Raw genomic sequence first — 17,596 nt, 5'->3', positions numbered from 1 at the left:
ATATTTATTTTTAATATGTAATTCAAATATTGGATAGAAACTGTATCCATTTGTGGGTGCATTATATTCGAACAAAAAGTATTTTGTAAAACAAAAATGTGTGTAGGGTTTAAACGATTTCAAACAGATATCTAAAAAGCATAAAAAATAAATATTTCAAATCGATTTCAAGTTGTTTGTTTTAATTTGTTAACATTTTTTTTGTATTTGAACGTACATATTTATTTATTAAGTGCCAACGGCATTTGTTAGAAGGATAGCTGGATTTTATTTGTACGTTTCCAACACAACTTCAAAGGAAACCGGCCATCTCTGTTTTCATGAAAATCAAACAAATCAAGAAATGATATTAGAGGACATAAGCATCAACTGTTCTGTTTCCGGACGCTACGTCATCTACTACAATTAACGTAAACAGAATGTTAAGTACCCTGGTTTCTATTCAAAATATGCCTTCAACGAACTGTGTGAAGTGGAGGTTTATGGTAAGCTTAATGCATGGGAATTATTGTTTATTAATAACGTGAATACGTCAAATTTTTAAGATAATCACCTTTATAACCGCTTATTTGACAGGAACTGAATAACATAATTTTTGTTTATATTCTGCTTCTGTGTTTTAGGCTGCAATGTGTCTATACACAAAGGAGGGATCTTCAAAAATAGATGTCCAAAAAACTGTCGTGAGGGACAATGTGACATTAATACAGGTCACTGCCTCAAATGTATTCTCGGATTACAGGGACCACTTTGTGACCAGGGTAAGTAAACGGGGTTGAGGCACTATTCTACTACAGTTAGATGCCGCAGTCATTATTCAGTCATTTATCCTTTTGTATGCAATAAAATCTGGACGAACTGTTTAACAGTATAACTGGACATTGAAACAGATACCATGCAAGGATTAATGTAATGAATAAGATGACATTTTATAGGCATTCAGACATTGCATTTGTACTTCGGGATACAATAATTAATTTACGCAACCTTAACATTGTGCCGATCATAAATTTATCTTATCTCTAAGCATAAACAAAAGTGAAATAGATACTAATATTTCACATTTTGTTAAGTTATACCGAGTACTTAAGTTTTTACAGGTTAGGAGATGTTTGCTAACATGTTGCATTTCATCAGTTCGGAGTTTAATTATTAACCTGGTTAAAATGACATGCATATGGAATTAGACATAAATAAAAAGGTAAAATAGCTAACATTTTATTTATTGAACTAGTTCTACCATTATTTAACACATTTCCTTTGAACCAGTATCATTAAAAGCTGTCCCATTGCAAGACAACTCCTAAATTTTTTTTTTTTTAAAAATGCAGTTAAACACTGTTACGGGTCCTCCACAACACTCGAAAACTTTGTAATACAAGTCCGATTGTTATATTCCTTCAAGATATGAAATTCAAGCATGCATTTGACTTGAATTGTCGTTGAAAAAATGTGAAATTGTTGGAAAAAATTTACTTTTTAAATATGTGTTGCTTTCATAAAAAAAATGAACAAAAGCCCCTTCAATATTCGATCTCGGGCCCTGCAGGTTAGTATAACGAAGTCGCACCTACTGCGCTACTGATATAAATACCCCATTGAGATTACTTAAAGAGTTACACTGTGAGTTAAATTCGTCATATTGTGACAAACTGTTATGAAAAGTAAAAGTGAAGGGGTGTCATGGAATCTTTTCATGTTTTAACAGCTTGAGACTGCATGTCAAACATAACCATATCAAAATCAACTATCCGAAGCAAATAATATCACTGACCAGTTCTCGCCATTGCAGCATAGCTGTAACAAATTTTATATGAAGATGCAGCAACGAAAGGAAAGTAATGACACACAGGATGAAACGATAAACTTTGGTAAACAGTTAAACAAGCAGTAATGAGGCACTCAGAGGTTTGGGTAACTGTCAGGTTTAATATACTATGATATTTGTTGTACTTATTTTTAAGTGTATGTATGCCTGTACTACGTAAGGCCATTGATTACTCACCAATGTGTTAACGTTTCGGCATTAATCTGAAATACTGATTAATCTTTATCAGCTTGGCCATATGCAGTGTGCAAGATTTCAAATGATAGTTTATTATTTATTTTGTGAATTATTTAAAAATGTTTGTTATACAGTATAGCTTGCCTTTTTAAATGACTTTAAGAAAAGTGTTCACAATTTGTCGATATTACAATATGAGAGGAGGGGATCAAAAGATAACTAAACAAGTATTCCTTTTAAAAGAATGATCGGCAATAATGATATATTGATAGCAAGAAGCATTCTACATGATCAGTTTGATGTAAAATAATTTAAAAAGTACTGTATTTTTAAAACATATAGAATATTTTGAAATCTGTACACCATAATTTCTTCATTATAAACTGTCAACAAATTTAATTTTGAAATAAATTTGGAGAAAGCCGTTCGTTAACTCCTTGTCTAGTTTTATATTTTTAACGTAATTATTAAATGTTAATTAATGTATCTTCTTCTTCAGAATACTGAGTAGGGCTCTAAAAGAGCAGTAACACGTTTACAAAGAAAGAGTTGTATTAAATTAATTTAATGCGACTGAAAAACATTGAATGCCATCATAACTTGCTATTGAGGTCGCATTATAACGTAATATTGTTTACAAATCAAGCCGTCTTTCTAGCTACTATTATGCAACATAAATAGATCGAGGTCAGTTCATGGAGCATCTTCTTATGATTGAGGTCAGTTCATCGAGGTCAACTGCATTACTGAATGAAACTTTCGATCGAAATTCTTACGCGTGAGACAAAATGTGCATTCTTGAATTAACAGGTCGAATTGTATTTTATGTATGTTTGCATCTCTTAAGGTAAATGAATTGAAATAAAACTGAGTAAGATGTTATATAAATACTAAACCAAACTTCAAGTTTTTATAAGAACTACTTATTCAAGCGGAATGTGTGCGCACATGAAAGCATTTACCGGATGCCTCATATGGACACAATAGTGATCGGCCGAAGCCGATCACAAAAAGGAACTAATACTAGCCCCTTGGGTTTCTGTGAGTGGAATAGGATGCTTTTTGGCCTTTCCAACAGCCTGGACACATACCAAAGACTTACGGAAGACTGTCTTAGAGAATTGAACCTTAACATCTGTTTTATTTTTCTTGATGACATTATCACCTTCTCAAGAACTTATGAAGAGCACCTAGATAATTTTCAACAAATATTTGATATGTTCAGGACAGGATGGTTAAAGTTTTCTCCTAAGAAGTGTACTTTCTTTCAGGTATGAAGGGCATGTATGTAGGTCATACACTAATAGTTTTTCAGCAAGGTATTGAGACAGACCCAGAAAAGACAAACAGAATTCTAAACTGGCTCATACCTACAACTCCGGAGGAAGTTAGGAACTTTTTTCGGTTTCATCGGTAATTACCACAAATTCCTCATAAACTTCAGCAAGATAGCAAGACCTTTATCAGAGTTAATGCCCATACTAAGAGAGAGTACTAAATAAAGCAAGAAAAGAGGAAATTACCGGAAATGAGGAGGAACATAATTTTTTTGACAGACTGAAGGGAGCATTAGCAACACCACCTAGACTTGGCTATGCAGATTACAGTATGTTATTTGAAGTTTACACAGGTGCATGCAAGATTGCTTTGTGTGATGTTTTGTATCAGACACAACGAAGTGTGAAGACAGTGGTCAGCAATGCCAGTAGGAGCTTCACTAAAGCAGCACGAAACTATTTTGCCCGCAAACTTGAATTCTTTGGACTGAAATGGGCAGAATGCTACAAATTTAAGGATTATTTACTAGTGAGTAAGACTTGAGTCTTGAAGGATAACAACCCACTAACTTACGTCTTGACCTCAGCCAAGTTAGACTCTGCAGATCATCGTTGGTTGGCTTCTTTAGCTAATTTTGATTTAGATATTCAATACAGACCTGGATATAAAAACAAGAATGCAGATGGACTCTCCAGAATAATTAAACATACTAATGTTGTTTCCTCTATTTCAGATGGCTGTTTGAAAGCATTATGTCAATCTATCCAGTTAGAATTTTCTTTTGTAGAAAATATATCTTCATGAAGGAGTTAAAGTTCTTGTAAAGGTTGTTGTATTCGTTTGTAAGCACACGAATGCTGATAAGTGGGAGGAGAAAGCATACATTGTATTGCGCCAGCCAAACAAAAAAGTACCGGTTTATGTAGTAGAGAGATGGGACGGAACATGAACGTAGCGAACTCTTCATCTGAAACTCCTATTGTCAATAGGATGCATAGACCCAGATTTTCAAGAGAAAAACAATTCCCAAACCAAGAGCGAAGAAGCAGCAGAATGGCACAAAACAGAATAAAAAAGACACAGAGTTGGAGAAGCAGAATGCTGTGGTGGATCTAGATACCAGTGATAGTGATTCAGAATATGAGATCCAAGATGTAAAGGTACCGGTACAAAAAACTCCCATAGAGATTTCAAGGAACCAGTCAAAGTTGTAGAAGAAGAGGATACACAGCCAGAAAGGGAAGCTGCGGAAGACCTTGCACCCCAAAATGAGAAGAAGGATGGCTCTGAACCTAATGCTAAAATAGAGTCGAGGAAATCTGCAAGAGTTAGACGACTGCCGAAGAGATTTGCCAATGATCAGCTGTATCAGATTTGCGACACGCGAAGTAAGTGTTGAGTATTTTGAAGCAAATTTTAGAATACACGAGTCGGTCAAGGACAATAAACATTTTATTACGTTTCAATTCAGACATGTAGGTATACTTTTTATGATCATACATATAACTATTTGAGTTCTCAGTCTGTAATGACGGGGACGGACTTTCACATCTTGGGGAAGGTTGTGGTTGTTTGGCCTACTTTTATTTTTAGCATTATTTTGTAATTCATTCATTCATTCATTTCTTCCATTTTTCACTCTTTGCGCTGCATTTTTATTAACAAATGTGTGTTTGTAAACTTGAACATCCATATTCTTAATGATTATATAGCCCGTTTTGTTTATTTATTTTAGTAGTTTGGATTATTCCATTTAAAGATAGGTATATTTATATTTACGGTTTGTGATTGGTCAGTATTGGTCACTTCTGACAGTGTTTGACGGGGGGTATTTTTTTGTATTCCGGTTTTGTATTTCTTTCTATCCAGACAGGTGTGTTATTGAAATTCAAACAGAAACTAAGCATACAGACTCAGACCTGTAAGTTATTTTTGTTGAATATAATTCTTTAAACAGATCCAATTCTATACTATTATAGGTTAAAGATTAAATAAAATATATAAATAACGTTATGAAATAAGTATGAATATATAGATAACATGTTTTGAATATGTAAAGTGTAATAATTGTTGATCAGTATATGTCTTCTTTAATTGTGTAGATAATATCTTAAATATATTGTAAATAGGTCAAGTTGTTATACCAAGCCTGATCCGCTGATTCATACGTACAGGCAGTGTCGTGCAGTGGGTTCCATAAATTGGTAACTATCTGTTGAAATTCATTATTGTGAATAGTTTTATTAGATATATTAGAGTAATGTTTCTAATAGTTGGAAATGTTATATATAGTAGACTTCATATGTACCGTGTATTGCATTTCATTTACTATAATGACTCAGTGATATTTTTACATTCAGTCACAGAAATACAACAGGCACTAGCAACCTGTAAAAATTTACTTATAATGTTTAACTGCTATTTTACAATCAATATCAAACATATCAAGAGGTAATATTTCCCATGCATTTTGTTCATAACGATAGCACGCTTTTAAAAGTCAATGGGTTCATTATAAGAAGCTACTAAATGAAAGTCATTTTCGAAACAAAAAATATTATGTACTACAAGAAATGCTTTCATATACAATCTCACATGACTCTGGCCAATATTAAAACACAAGATTTGTATAGCTTATAAAGAGTAGAGAAGTAAAGTACACGCACTAATTATGATACAGACACCGTCAAATAAGTTGTATATTACCACCACACATTCTCCATTATTACATGGCAAATGTACTTTTAAACTTTACTAAAACGAGATTAAAGTCTGCACTACAACATCAGTTCTTTATACACTTACAATGTTGTTAACTTCGATGCAAATTATAGTTTAAGATTATATTTTCGGATGAATTAATTGAAACACCCGAAAACTAGTTGCCTTTTTAATTCAAGCTAAAACTTTTTTAACCATGACGAATATAATGATATGTTTTCAACCATGCTTAAAAATACACATTAGTATTGATGTTTAAACCAATAAGAAAAACCATACAAGCATTGATATATGAAGTTACAATGTCATGACCAGTATTACCCATTAGCGTTGTAAATGACCTCGCTGCTTTTTGTTTTATATGTTTTCAAATATCAAGGTGGTTTTACTTATTTTCATTGCGTCCGGTTCAAACGGCACATTTCTAAACATGGGCTAATTTACCTGATTGGTTCTGCTGTTAGTAAAAGAAAGTTATTGATTCATATAGACCATTCACCGTGCCTGCATTTGATCCACTTTAAGATTAGGCAATTATTCATCCAGAAAGCAGGCGCTCTCTTATGATACTTATATGATGCATAGTTGCAATGGAGCTTTAAGAAACACAAGACTAGTGTATTACCACTCTCCTTTAATATCCAATTTAAATAAGCAATTAAGATAAGTACATTTACTTGAACGATCCAATGTATTTATATCATTTCATAGTTAATATTTTTAGATTAAGGCGGGCGTTTACTTACATGGAAAAACATTTGAAAGACAGCTGAGCTTTGCGGTACAATTACTTTTTACTTTCTTAGGTAAAACACTAGCACTCTCAAAGCATGCAGCTAAAATTTACAAATTGAAAAGCTCATTTTCCTGAACACTCAACAAATATTTTTGATACTTGAAAATTTTTGAAATAAATATATAACTGATTATCATTAATAAAAGTTAATCCGACCTATGATGGATATTTTTGAAATCCAATTGACACTGATTAAGTACTGCAATAAATAAAGTTAATTAGAACGTAGCCCTTTTTACACTTAATTAGCAGCCGCTTAATACTCTGTTAACAGATCTTTATAATTGTTAAGAAATTCTCTAAGTTCACAGCGACGTCACATTCCAATTGTCAGGTAAGATAACCGTAATCAAAAGAGATAATATTTGATTTTCGCGGACGTTTTCATCAGCCAATAAAAGATAGGTTATGTTCTTAGTAAGTTAAATTATATTAAGAAAAAAAAATACGCAATTAAAAAAGGGACTCGGTCGCTTTGCTCCCTCCATCCTTCTTAATTGCGTAACTTTACTTTATACAATCCACTTATTACTTAAAACACAAACTATTATAGCCTTTTATCAGATACATTTGTAATTTGTATGCGTTTTACTTGGTTTAAATAACACAAGGTTAAGAACACCCACTGGAAAGGATTCTCGCTAACATAAGATATATGCAATTTTATGTTATGAATTTTTTTTTAATGAACAATACAAAATATACTTTTATTATCAATGTAAATGTAGTTCTTTAATTATCATCCTTTAATTGTGTAAATTGTGGAATTTTATAGATGTAGATTTATGTTTGTCACGTGATTATTGTCTATATAAGTGCTGATTATTTTTGTTTGAGAATTTCGTTGCTTTGCTCAGCCCTGAATAAGAGCTAAGATTTCCTGAATAAGGGACGCTGGATTAAATCCTGAATAAGGCATTGTCAATTAGCCTGAAAAACCCTTAGTCTATTCACTTAAAACTTTTAGCCTGAAAAAGGGTTCGGCTATTTTTATACCTTAAAATAACCCTGCGCTGACGCATTTTGTCATTTTTATAGACTTTCAATATATTTCATAAACAACATCTTTTTAAACAAAGTATTGCCTTTTTTTATTTCTTAAGGAAATAAACAGTCTAAGTGTTGCATGTAACAGCTGTCACTCCTCAAAATTACTTCCCGTTGCTTCAATAAAAAAAGTGTTCAGACAAGTTGTCTTATTTCTTAACTTGGAAACTCATATTCTTTGGTAAGATCTTATTATATTATTTAACGGTTAAATTATATATATTTCTGGTTACTAGTATATATATGCTTGGTGATAAACCATACATGTATGAGTATGGACAAAAATGTAAATGATTTCCGAACTCAGAATTGATGATGTATTGTCGTCTACATTTTTAAATGACCTTTATGTATAAAAAGCTGTTTGTTTGAAGAATATATCGGGGAGGGGGGGGGGAGGAGAAATATTATAATAATATTCTGAATTTATCTCTTGCATATTGAATTTCAAAAAATGAAAGAGTTGAACATTATGCTACGTGTACAGACGCTTTTTCCTTCTATATGAAAGTGCATTTTTTAAAACAATGTTTATTTTTTTCTTTAAAAAAAGAAGTCAAAATACTGTTTTCGGATTTACCATTTATATATGTAAACAACAAACAGTTTTTTGGATAATACGTAGTCGTAAAAGTGGTGAATATAGTTCATAGAACTTCTTAGTACGCAGTACGCGCCATTTTTATGAATGGTCATGCAGTCTGTTTGAACCACCAATTAAAGCAGTTTTATATATTGCAATATGCTTTGATCAAATGCACGTGTATTATTCTTTACTGTCAATCGCTAACCTGACCCAACGGAGAAACACTAACTTTATACAGGTAGTAATGTACTGGATATATTGATATCTTGGCATAACTATGTCTCTATTAATGATTAAAAAGAATGAATCTACCAAGGTCCCCCAAATGACAAAACGTGAATTATTTGTAAGATTATCGTATAAATCGGCAATATTTCTCTATGAGATAAAAACTCATATCTTCTTTTCTGGTTTCTTTTTTGCGTTTTTTAAATTTTTTTTTGTTCATTTTTTACTTCTTTTAGGTTTAGTCGATTATCGTTCATGATGGTTATTAAAGATGATTTAAGGCAAAGCTTCCTTCTTACAATTACTAATTTTAACTTCTTTTGATTAGTTCAGTTAATATATTTGAAAGAGATTTCATTCATTGGTTCGTATGTAGTATTTAGATACCAAACGATAGAAACCAGTTATAAGGATATAGCCCCTACAAGTATAAGATCAGGAAGTTTGGTTCCCGCATTTACGTAGTATTATACAGAACATTACACTTATTCACAAGAAGTACATGTACTTTGTGAACATTAAAAATGGAAAGATTTCTTTTTTTATTTATATTTTTATGTAAAAACAAATGTACAAAAAATTGTGCTTGATATACTGTACATAAAAGGACCAAGCGGGAGTTCGATAGGAGTAGCCCGATACTAAGGCGAATGCTTTTAATACGATTTTTTTAATTTACTAAAAAATAACGTGTTTTTTGGAAAATCCAAAAATAATCATGTATACATTTTTCACAAAACTTTTTCAAGTAGGTTTTGACAATAACATGCGGGTTAAATAAAATCAATCTTGGGAAAAGAACAAACTGTTCCACTCTGTAAAGACGTACACGATTTGTTTGAGTATTTTTTTTTTATATTCATACGTAATTATTTTACTTCCTTCGTACATTTCAATCTTTTAAAGGAGATCAATTCTGCTGATATGTAAGTGTATTACTTTCTCAGATATTTTGTTTGTATTGATTTTGGTTTGATCAAATCAAAGATCATACAAGACAAAATTAAACGAGACTGTGTTCATGGAATATTTTTTTTTTACTAGATGTCTTTCCAGGAGACTTCCCTTTTCTACAAAACTAGCGTCTAGTTACATGTGCTACATGTATCTTTAAAGCACTGATGACTTTTAACGTTTTCCTTCCTAAAATATTGCAATTTCGCCTTTGAAAGGATCTAAACAAAAAACAAATACAATATTGAATACAATACCATTTCCATGCTCTGAATCTAATCTAAAAAACCAAACCATTATTCATTGGAAACACCACCACCCCCACCCTCACCCCCCCCCCCCGGAATAAAAATTAAAGATTCGCGCATGAGCATTAGTCTAAAAATATAAGTGTTTAAACTGTTGGTAGAAATTTAAACATAAAGGTTGTCAAATACACACAAAACATTTTATTATAAATGAAATATGTTTATTTTCAGACTCAAGATGTATTAGAATGTACTACCTGATCGCCCTAGTGTTGCTGCTCGTTACACGCGCTTTTGGTACTGGTAAGTAGATATATACATGTAAAAAGATGCAAACAGCGTGCGTAAATGCATTGTGCCTGCATTTAATTTATCGTTAAGGACGACGGACCCAATTCGAGATTTCGCACCACTGCGCAGAAATCCGCGCATACATGTATGGTATGAATATGAATGTCGTAATTACGTACATCAGAATAAGAGAAAATAATAAAATTAAAATTTTCATTTTACTGAACATAATTTGTGATGTAGTTCGAATTTTCTCTGTTAGCGATATATTAGTCCGTTATATGTCCACGGTTTATCAATCCTAAAATACCCAAAAGGCCGTTTATAGTATAACTTTCTGGTATTATTTGAATTTATATCTTAACCTAACAATATTTTTGTATATACCATGTAGCAGTTAATGTAGCGTCAGGCAATAATTAATTGTGTCCCTTTTCAATGATATTTATAAAGAAAAATTAACCATACAGTGAATTTTGACACAACCCTTCGAAAATTGAGGTCGATGACCTACATTTTTTTCTGGTCATCAGTAAGCTAATTGACCTCTTAATAACACAATTTGATTAGAGTAAAAATAATATTGCCGAATTTTTAAAACATCTGTTTTTATTCAACACCCCTGAAATTTCCCTTCACTTGCTATGATATCTGAAGACCTTCGTACCCAAACACTTATTTTTTTTTTGGTACTATAATGTCTTTTATTTTATATATTTTTTGGGATAAAATAATGTTATGATTAAAACGCCTACAATAAAATAAGGAAGTCGATGATGATGTTATTTTTTAGGTGTCCAATTAGCGTAGTGGACAATGCACACGCTTTTCACCGCTGCGAACCGAGTTCGATCGCCGTGATTAACAGTGGTTGTATATGATAGGGTATTGCGGACGCCCGCCTGGACACGTCGGTTCTCTCCGGGTACTCCGGCTTCTTCCAACACCAATGACCCCCTCGCGCTAACAGCTGTGCCAACGAGAGATATTAAAATAAGCTTTAGAACAAAGATAAATTAAGTTCAGTTTTCAATTTCAGTAATTTTTGCATTGATTTTCACTCGCCATTTAATAATTAACATTGTATCAACTAACAAAACAAAGATTCATCTTGTTTATCATAATTTTAATGGTTGATTTGTCTTTTACATGTTAGTATATATTGCTGACTCACATCTTGAGTGTATATATGTAAGTAACGATATTAATTCAAGACACAAGGATTCTTGGTTTATAAGCAAAAATATATAACGACCCATTGAATAAAGAGTTCTTGTTTTTAGAGTCCGCCATGTGTCAATTATAATACGATTTTTCTTAAAAGAAAATATAGCACTTGGTAAACCTACCTGGCAAGAACATCCCTGGCCTGATCCTTATTACTATAGGGGCGATAATGCAGTGGATGGGTTATACACTAATCGGTCACTCCCTGGAGATCAATGTTCAGTGTCAGCAAATTATCAATACACAGCTACGTGGAGAGTGGACCTGGGGAATGTGTTCAGCATCAGCCATATCAACATCTACTATACAACTGATAACCAGCCAAGTATGAATAAATCGTTATATAAGAGAAAATATATGTTTATAAATCACCAGTTCATAATGTCTATTTAGTGGCATTTATAAGTGTAAACCATAATATGATTCTATACATTGTTGTTATGTTGTGTTAATTATAGATATTTTTTTTTATAAACGAACATACTTGTTTTAGTTTATGATTACAGGTCGAAGTATATTACCTTTCGCTTACTATGTTAACTTCTTATCTGAACCCCAATATACTTATTTTAATATGTATTTCAAGAATTGGATAGAAACTTTATCCATGTGTGCGTGCGTAATAATCAAAGAAAAGGTATTTTGTAAAACAAAAATGTGTGTAGGGTTTGAACGATTTCAAACAGATAGCTAAAACGCATCAAAGAGTAAATATTTCAAATGGACTAATTTGTTTACGATTTTTCGTATTTGAACGTACATATTTATTTATGAAGTTCCAACGGTATATGCTAGAAGGATGGCTGGATTTTATTTGTACGTTTCCAATACAACTTCAAAGGACAACGGCCATCTCTGTTTCCATGAAAATCAAACAAAACAAAACATGATATTAGAGGACATAAGCATCAACTGTTCTGTTTCTGGACGCTACGTCATCTACTTCAATGAACGAATACCGAATGTTAAGTACCCGGATTTCTATTCAAAGTATGCCTACAACGATTTGTGTGAAGTAGAGGTTTATGGTGAGTTTAATGCATGGGAATTATTGTTTTATTAATAACATGAATAGGTCAATTTTTTAAGATCATCACCTTTATAACCGCTTATTTGACAGGAACTGAAGAACAATTTTTGTTTATATTCTGCTTCTGTGTTTTAGGCTGCAATGTGTCTATACACAGCGGAGAAATCTTCAAAAATAGATGTCCAAAAAACTGTCATAAGGGACACTGTGACATTAACACAGGCCACTGCCTCAAATGTATTCTCGGATTACAGGGACCACTTTGTGACCAGGGTAAGTAAACGGGGTTGAGGCACTATTCTACTACAGTTAGATACAGCAGTAATTATTCAGTCATTTATCCTTTTGTATGCAATAAAATCGGGACGAACTGTTTAACAGTATAACTGGACGTTCAAACAGATACCATGCAAGGGATAATGTAATGAATAAGATGACATTATATAGGCAATCGGACATTGCATTTGTACTTCGGGATACAATAATTAATTTACGCAACTTTAACATGCAGTAAAACTACGAACAGTGTTACGGGTCCTCCACAACACTCGAAAACTTTGTAATACAAGTCCGATTGTTATATTCCTTCAAGATATGTAATTCAAGCATGCATTTGACTTGAAATTGTCGTTGAAAAAACGTGAAATTTTTGGAAAAAATTAACTTTTCAAATACGTGTTGCTTTCATAAAAAAAATAAACAAAAGCCCCTTCGATATTCGATCTCGGGCCCTGCAGGTTAGTAGAACGAAGTCGCACCCACTGCGCTAGTGAAATAAATACCCAATTGTGATTACTTAAAGAGTTACACTGTGAGTTAAATTCGTCATATTGTGACAAACTGTTATAGAAAGTAAAAGTCAAGGGGTGTCGAGGATCCTGTACATGTATCAACAACTAGAGACCGCATGTCAAACATAACAATATCAAAGCCGACTATACAAAGCAAATTATATCACTGACCAGTTCTCACCATTGCTGCATAGCTGAAACAAGTTTTATATGAAGATGCAGCTACGAAAGGATATTCATGACACACACGATGAAACGATAAACTTTGGTAAACAGTTAAGCAAGCAGTCCTTGATCACATTATGAGGCACTCAGAGGTTTGGGCAACTGGCAGCTTTAATGTACTATGATATTTGTTGTACTTACTTTCAAGTGTATGTATGACTGTACTACGTAAGGCAATTGATTATTCACCAATGTGTTATTGTTTCTGCATTAATCTGAAATATTGATTAAACTTTATCAACTTGGTCATATGCAATGTGCAGGATTTCAAATGATAGTTTATTATTTATTTTGTGAATTATTTAAAAATGTTTGTTACACAAGATATGATTTATCTTTATATACGGTATAGCTTGCCTTTTTAAATGACTTTAAGAAAAGAGTTCACAATTTGATATTATTACAATATGAAAGGAGGTGATCAAAAGATAACTAAAAGAGGTACATTAGCCCCTTGGGTTTCTTTGAGTGGAATAGGATGCCATTTGGCCTTTCCAACAGCCTGGACACATACCAAAGATTTACGGAAGACTGTCTTAGAGAATTGAACCATAACATCTGTTTTATTTTTCTTGATGGCATTGTCCCCTTCTCAAGAACTTATGAAGAACACCTAGATGGTTTTCAACAAGTATTTGATAAGTTAAGGACAGGATGGTTAAATCTTTCTTCTAAGAAGTGTACTTTCTTTCAGGTATGAAGGGCAGGTATGTAGGTCATATACTAGTAGTTTCTATGCAAGGTATTGAGACAGACCCAGAGAAGACAAACATAATTCTAAACTGGCTCATTCCTACAACTCCGGAGGAAGTTAGGAACTTTTATTTCTGTTTTTTTTTTCGGTATTTACCACAAATTCCTCAAAAACTTCAGCAAGATAGCAAGACCTTTATCAGAGTTAGTGCCCATATTAACAGAGAATACAGAGTCAAGCAAGAAAAGAGGAAATTTCCGGAAATGAGGAGGAACATAATTTTTTTTGACAGACTGAAGGGAGCATTAGCAACTCCACTTAAACTTGGCTATACAGATTACAGTATGTTATTTGGACATTACACAGGTGCATGTAAGATTGCTCTGTGTGAAGTTTTATATCAGACACAACGAAGTGTGAAGACAGTGTTCAGCTATGCCAGGAGCTTCACTAAAGCAGCACAAAAATACATTGCCCGTGTAATGAAGAATGATGGCCCCCGTAGAATAATGACCGGGGGTCATTTTTCAACGTAGAATTATGAACCCCCGGTCATTATTCTACGTAGAAAAATGACCCCTTTGCCTGAAGAATAAGTGTCATTTTCATAAAAATGAACATAGTCCACATGAAGAAAAGTGACCCCTGTAGAATAATGACCCTCTTGTAGATTAACGTTTTTCAGTATATTTTTTTATTATTTGTGAAATAGTCTTTACACTATTGTTATTTTTACTGCTGAAGTTTACAGAAAGTAACAGAAATTATAATTCATATTCAAATAAACTTAAAGTGAAAGAAGGGGTATATCTTAGAAAATAAAAATCTTTCCGTTATAACAACACCCCTGCGAATGTGTTCGGAATATTTTCTTTATCGTTGCTAAGTATATAATAAATCCAGAGGTGCTCGAATGAAAGTTCACGAGACTTCACCGAGAATTGTTCAGTTCCTGTGAAATTTCGAGCGGAAGTATATATGTTCGGATAATATTCTCAAAATACGTAAGGACTGGTCTTTTTTCATATCATATCCTGCTTTGATTTATGTTAAAACATGAAAATCGTCTAAGATGTATGTTTCATTTCACTACCTAGCGTTTATTTAAATTAAAAGATAATATTCAGAACAGAGTTATCGTTCGTGTTCAACCACGTGAAGAGTGGTTAAAATATAAACATTGGGTTGCTTAATAAAATCAACGCCATGCTTGATGCTTGTTGTGTGCAATACCATGTTTTTAAAAAAAATAATGAGTGTCTGTTTTGCATAAAAACTTAGTATATCGAGCCATTTTCATGAAACATTCTGCATAAAATAGAATAGTCTGTTTCACTATTGATGCTATAACTAGGTCAGGCGCGGATCGAAAATAAACCATTCGGGGTGTCTCTTCTAATCATGTTAGTTGTTGCAACAGCAGAAAAAAAAACTATTTTCTTCTATTGTCACATTTATTTCTAGAACACTTTTTATCCACCAATTAATGAAGATAAAGTTTAAAATCAATAACCTCTAGGTTTGATATTTGACTACAAGTACCTAGAGTCTATGAAATAGACTAAAAACACGAGGCACGATTTTAACTGCGAAACTGAAAGGGTCAAATCATACCACGTGGTCCAAAATTTAAATGACAATAATATTCGCAGGGGTGAACAAGATATTGACGTATTGCATCGGGGTATGGTTGTACATTTACATATCTATGGTGTTCTGATAGGGCCACTTCGACCTAAGTTGCCAAAGCAATAGTGCGAAGGCGAATGAGCAAAAGTGCGAAGATGCGACGACGAAGTGCGAAGATGTGATGCCTAAAGTGCGAGGTGCGAAAGAGCGATTCTACTATCGCTCCTTCCCAACTTTGCACTCTGGTCTTCGCATCTTCGCACTTTCGCCTTCGCCTTTTTTGATTGCATTCAGTCTCGGTCGATTACATAGAATTTAATACAGGTACGAATGTTTATAAATATTTGAATTTGTACATGTAACATATATGTGTCCCAGTGCTGGCTATGCCTAATCATTATCTACTCCACACAAAATTTAATGTCCGCCATAATGTGTACATATGCACTTCCAGACTCCTGTCACTTACCAGCCGTCTGTTTACCGTGGACCAATCACAGTAACATTCTAATTTCATTATGCGACACTTTTTACTCATGTATGGATCTAGAGGGGGAGAGGGGGTCCGCCCCCGGAAAATTCAATATTAATAAATTTACGCAGTAAAACGGGAAAGGGAGTCTGGACCCTATTCCGCTGGATAATTTAATTTTATTAATTTAAAAAAAAAAAAATTCCAAAATATGCCTCGGAACCCTTTAAACGATGGAGAGCTCCGCAATTATAAAACATAGGTAAGAACAGATTACAAAGCTCACCGAGACGAAGCATCACCTTTAAGAGGCATCACTTTTATGAGACCACCTGTATCATATTATATGAAAACCATCCTTTATGATCTTGGATATTCATTGATTCTGTTTTGACACAATATCGTATATCATCTGTTAAAAAAGTGAATGATAATCATATGTTCATATGTTAATCAATACAATAATATAAAATAAAAAATGCATCCTATCATACTTACATTATATATCACATAATACCATAAAATACCTTTAAAAAATTGTGAGATATGATATTGTAATGTTTGATATGACATTGTATTGTGTGATACATTATAATTGTATTTGATCAAATAATAGAATATCATAAAACATAATACAATATAGTATTATATGAAACAATATCATATTGCAATAAAACATTATAACATTGAAACATATGACATCATATTGTTTAATTAAGCATTGAATCATTATTTTTTGAAAGATGTGGTCTCATAACTGCAACGGTATGTGCATACAAATTGTATGAAAATTTGTTTGCACTCATCGTTGCAGTTATGAGACCTCATCTTTCAAAAAATAATGAATCAATGCTTTTATTTACGTTTTTTAAACATGTATTTCCTTCCCGCAAATATGATTTTTTTTAAAAAGCTGTCTTATTCAACGAGTAATGCGAAATTAACGGAATGGCCACTGGAACAGCCGAAATATGCTGACAAAAATAGTGCACAGCGTTTTAAATTCTAATAACACAATTTTATTTTTATTTTTGTTTACTAATTTAATGAATTTACTCTTGGTAAACTAAGAAATTAATCAACTGAATTCATTTAACTGTCAAAATATATTTACATCAATGAAATATTTATCAGCGTAAGTATAATATCAGGTAGTTATCCTATTTGAAGTCGCGAGAAGAGTCAGTTCTTGTTCTTCGAGAAATACTGAAGGAATACTAAATGTATTCATACGCACCAGATTTGGTGATTGGGTCTTCTGTTTTGTGCGTAAACATTACTCAAATCAACCAATGCAATTTAATAGGGGGAAAGAAAGTAAAAGTAAATATTATAGTATGATATTGTATTGTATGATACTGTATCATATTTGAT

At 32.8% G+C, this 17,596-nt stretch overlaps 1 long non-coding RNA gene across 1 annotated transcript; it reads left to right on the top strand.

The window, feature by feature from the left end:
• Positions 1 to 7,909: 7,909 nt before the first annotated feature.
• LOC136269970 (uncharacterized) lies at positions 7,910 to 14,593 on the top strand. The gene is made up of 5 exons (XR_010707586.1): positions 7,910 to 8,028; positions 10,095 to 10,166; positions 11,479 to 11,706; positions 12,158 to 12,409; positions 12,547 to 14,593. It is a non-coding gene; the product is annotated as an uncharacterized lncRNA (long non-coding RNA).
• Positions 14,594 to 17,596: the final 3,003 nt, after the last annotated feature.

Source organism: Magallana gigas, chromosome 1 (assembly GCF_963853765.1).
Source record: "Magallana gigas chromosome 1, xbMagGiga1.1, whole genome shotgun sequence".
Lineage (NCBI taxonomy): Eukaryota > Metazoa > Mollusca > Bivalvia > Ostreida > Ostreidae > Magallana > Magallana gigas.
Note: the sequence above shows the minus strand (reverse complement) of the source record. Positions and strands in the feature narration are given on the sequence as shown.